This window comes from Pteropus vampyrus, unplaced genomic scaffold (assembly GCF_000151845.1).
Source record: "Pteropus vampyrus isolate Shadow unplaced genomic scaffold, Pvam_2.0 Scaffold57, whole genome shotgun sequence".
Taxonomy (NCBI): Eukaryota; Metazoa; Chordata; class Mammalia; order Chiroptera; family Pteropodidae; genus Pteropus; species Pteropus vampyrus.
In genome coordinates, this window is record NW_011888838.1 from 4,437,078 (window position 1) to 4,442,336 (window position 5,259).

The window sequence follows — 5,259 nt, forward strand, 5'->3', positions numbered from 1 at the left end:
GTAAGTTATGATTATTATATATTTTTACATAAGACATTTCTGAAGGGTTCAGCACAACTTTAATTTCTCTCAGAATAATTGCAAAGAAGAGTTTCTAATACTTGAAAATGTGAGATAAAAACTGTCTAATCAATATTATATTTCCATATTTTTAATGGACTTATTGATCCCTAGCTACTTTACTTCTAGCAGGGTTTCTAATATTTTTTTAATTAAATTATGACTTTAAACATGATTTAAACAGATTTAATGTAATAATAAAGCACTTTAAGGTTTTGGAAATGTTCATAGTTTTTTTCACACATTGGAAGATTTGTCAGTTAACACCCAGAGAAAAATTTTATGAATTGTACAGTTGGAAAAATTCTGATTACTCCATGAAGTAATTATGTCAAATTGTTAAAATTATTGAAAGATATCTTCATTAGTAGAAGATGGAAAAATATATTACTGTTCATTGAGAGTGCTTAAAATGTTCTTTAAGCTTTTAGCTTTATGAGAATATATCATAAAAATACATTCTAGAAATGATTTTTAAAAGTATCAATTTTGCCTGACAACTCTGAGAAGACTGAAGAAATATGGAAGCAAGCTGTTATCATGTAAGAATTAAAACTGCAAAACAACACCAAAATGAGAAGGGGACTAGATAACAGCAAAGGTTTGCAGGGTCTCATATGGATGATGACTGGGAAAATTGGCATGGTCTTGTCATCTTTTTTGGTTACAGAGCAAAATTTAGATAGACTCTGAGAGGAGGCTCAATTCCCTACTGCTTGAGTATAAACAGGCATATCTAAGTAACAAAGGTTCAATTGTAATCAACCATGATATTTAAGGCTGAGACTATGGTGGTGAATTGAAGTAGACTCTGTTCGCAGTCTGCCAAACACAATTTATACTGTGGACTTTATATCAGCAAATATTTAAAGGAGAAACTTTGAATTAATAGAAGTAGTCAAATATAAATAAATCTGAAGGCTTGTGTCCAGTGACTTCATCTTATATATATGACTCAATGGAAAAAGATCTAGAGCTTTCCTACTTCTTTATTTATATTATTACTTTAGTTTTTTTTTTTTTTTTATTAACCAACTGACTTCCACCTTCACCTAGCTACTCTTAATTTATCTATTTTTATTTTTTTCACAGGTAACTAGGCAAGAGAATATAATTATCTTCCTCATAGTGGATAAGGATTAGAGGATTGGATTATAATTGGATTACATTGGAATACATAAATTATTTACAAGTAGAAAAGAGTATCGTATATGAACACATATAGATACACACACATACCTTTATACACACACAGTATTGTGTATACTTTTTCTATATCAAAAGGAATATTGGTGTACTAGATTTGTTTCATAGCAGCTTGTAAGAGCCAATTTTAAATTTTCAGAAATTTTGCCATCTCATTGTTAAATTCAGTCATTTGTAAAAGTTAAATTATGTAAATTGCCAATGAAACAACTTATAGTGAAAATAAAGGTAATAAAATATGAAATCATAAATTCTTAATTATATTATTGTATTTTACTATTATCTATATTCTTTAATTACATCTATTATATTTGTATGATTGGGATACTATAAAATGTATGCTACTATTCTCTTCCGAATTCTCTGCAAAATGGTGTCAGATTTGAAATTGGTCAGAGGATTATTTATACACCATAAAGGAGCAAACACTAAAAATTACGTTTTATTAGGGGATGAGGAGCCAGTTGTTAAATATTTTTAGTACATCATTGTGTGATATCCTAAAATTAAATTTTAAAAGGGATAATTTTCAACACAAGAATATAACAGTTTTTTTAATTTCAATTATTCTTTAGTTTTATAATAAAAATTCAGTCAAATTTAGTCTTTAATTTTCTTATTTTTGATAGACACATATCCATAATAACATTAGAAATCAATTTCTAAGCCAATATAATTCTCAAATTTTTGCTTTATACTTAATAACAACTTCCCTCAACTGATTTGTATCCACCTTGCATCTATGTGACTGTAGTTGCTCAATTTCTGTCCTCTAGTAGAAAAGTCACAATTTAATGACACAGAGTAATAAGAATTGACACTATAGTGATATATAAAAAAACTGGTTCCATATGCATTATATATGAACCACCTTCACAATATCTGAGAGCGTATAGGTGTAATGTTGAATTGTGAAAAAGAAAACCTTCTCCAGTTTCTGACCAGTTAAATCTTTTCATGATAGTTGTCTTTAAACTTTGGTGTGAAGAACCATGTACTAATTGTATTAAAATATTGATGGCTAAGTTTACTTCCAAGATTCTGTTTCAGCAGATATATGTTAAGCCATTAACCTAAGTAACATAGGTGGTCCATGGACCACACATTTGGAAACATTTTTCTAGGAGGTAGTAATATTTAATTTCTGTTAAAAAATAAACATAATGAGAATTGCATTTTCTATATACTAATTAGTCATTGCCTCTCATATACATCTCCTAATTGCTTAATATCTTTAGTCAGAAATTAAAATAAAACTTGATTTAAATAAGTATTAAGAAACTTGAAATGTTTATGTTTGCATTCTGATGTGATTTGCACATCACTTTTCCAAAGGTTTCTTTCCAAATTTTACAACCTAAGAAGATGGTCCTGTGAGGGCGATTAAAAAAAAAAAAAAAAAAATCCAGGAAAGATCGTTTTAATATTAAAGCTGCCAGGGAAACATAAGGGCAATCAGAGAGCTTCATTAATTAATACTTGCAACTGGGATCAAATCGTATAGGTCAGCTTCTCCAAATATTTCAGAGTTGATGAGAAATTAGGACCACTAATAAATGAAGAGTGAGTGACATTAAATTAATAATGACTTTAAAGCTTCTGGGGTATTGAGCTCATCAGTTGAGTTTAACCTTAATAAGAAAAACAACAAAGAGGAATCCGTGAAATTAGAAATGGCATGCTTGTAATAAAACTCCTGACAAAACAGGCATAGGATATTTCTTTGATTTTGGCACTTTGCTTGATAAAAGTACTACTATTTTTTAAAAAGAGATAATTTGTATAAAAGGATACCAAAAAATCATGCTAAATATTTTAATAATACTTATAATAGTTCCTAAGTATTAGAAAAACACCAGAAATCATTTGGAAACAAAGTACACATGAAACAAAGAAGAGGTATTTAATACTAATTTGATTAAAGAGAACATTTGACTAAATAAAAGCTAACAATAAAAGTTATTTAAAAATATGATCGAATCTAAACTCTGTGACATTATTTAGGAACTACTTCATTCTCTTATGAAATCCCAAACCAGTCACATCTCTCACCATCATCTGTCTCTGTTCTCCCCGACCCCTATACATATTATTCAATGTTTAATTATTCAGTTCTTGAAATTGACTTACATTGCATGATCATTTTCCCCTTCTCTTCCTTTTCTCTAACTAAATCATACTAATCTTAGGTTCTTAGTTTAGGTGACATTTACTCTGAGAAGACTTCCTTGAATTTCTTTCTAGGTTAAGAATGTGTCTAACTGTTTTCATACCACTCTATATGGCCCATTGCAGTCCTTGTCATCTTTCCTGAAACAAACCAAGCTGTCATTCTCACTATATTCCTAGAGGGAAAGAACCTGTCTCTCTTTTGTACCATTTCATTACAAGCATCCAGCAGAGTTTTCTAAACATTTAGAGTGCATTTTTAAACTCTATAATCTATTAAACTTCCTTGATTGGAATATTAAGAAACTTTAGGAACTGATACTGGAATAACTTATAAGAGGCTTACCTATATGCACTCTTATTTCCTAATATCTTTTGCAAAGCAATTTCACAAAACAAAGCCTTTGGATGACATACATCAAAATCATCTCAGATATTGTTAAAATATTTAAGTCCTTGAATCCCACCGAATAATTTCTACTAGTGAGGGAGTCAGGAATGATAAACTTATATTATTTTCAGATCCAGTTGTTGTTGCAGGACACTATAATGAGAAATCGTTATGTGTGAAACAAAATCAAATCTAAAGTCCAGATTTGATACCTGTAACAGTACCTTTTGTTATTAGTGAGAAAGGAAAACTACCCACACCCTTAGCCTCACTTTAAAATACCACGAGCTCTTCTCTGTTCTTTTTCAGGTTTTCTTTAAATAATACCTATTTTAAACTATGTCATAGAAAAGCAATTCTTAGAATTATTTCATAAGTCTCAATTGCTAACCCAAGCAAGTTATTTCAGAGTGAAAATAGCTAGTAAATATCCTTATAATCAGGGTGCCTATATACCCTAGTTTGCTTAAGACAGTCTGATTTATTCCTAGATTCTTAACATAATTACTAATAATGCCTCTTTTCATTTGCAAAAGTGCCTCAGTTTGAACAATACTGTATGTGACACCCAAATTTTAAACAGCATTGGAAAGTAACAAGAGTCCTGTAAAAATTCTTAAAAAGGAATTGCAACTTTTCTTTGGTAAAGTTCTTCATTTGTTTAAACTTTTGAAACAAAACCATTATGCTACTAAATTACTCCCAAAAAATTACTCTTGAAAAATGATAACTTCTGAGGGCATCTGGAAACATTCATAAGAGCAAGTAAATTTTGTGATCTCCTGTCTCAGACTGGCTATCAACCCCACTCAAAATTATTTGGCATGCCCTTTGTCAACTCCCTCTGATACCTCTAGTCTTACAGATTGTATCTGGAGCAGTATACAGACTATTAGATTAAATAGCAAATTTCTAACTTATGCCCATGTTGAAAAGAAATTATTTTTCACTTCAGGTTTTAATACTAAAGAAAATTTATAGTGGGAAACAGAAAACAAAATAAAGAAAAAGTAATTCCAAGCAATGAAAGAAATGTCTAGGTAACATTCAGTTTAGTTGCCTTTTCCTGGCTAAAGCTAGGGAGAAATATCAAGACCCTCTCATGGTAATCTAAGGAGAGAGTTTTAAGTCATTTGCTAATATTTTGAAGATTTCACTTGAAGCTTCTGTTATCATTCAAGGAGGGTCACTCCTTATTCATTTGCATAGATATATAGATTGGGAGGCAACTTCGATAATCTCTTCTGAAAGTTAGATTCTAAACTCTGCCAGGTGAAGTTTGAGATGTAAGAGCTTCATCTGAAATACATTTCTTTTGGTTAAATAACAAAATTCAAGTAACTTGCTCCTAATGCAACACTATATAAATGTTGAAAATTGATCATCTATCAATTCTGCAGCTTGGCATTGTCCTGATAACACTCAAACACTTG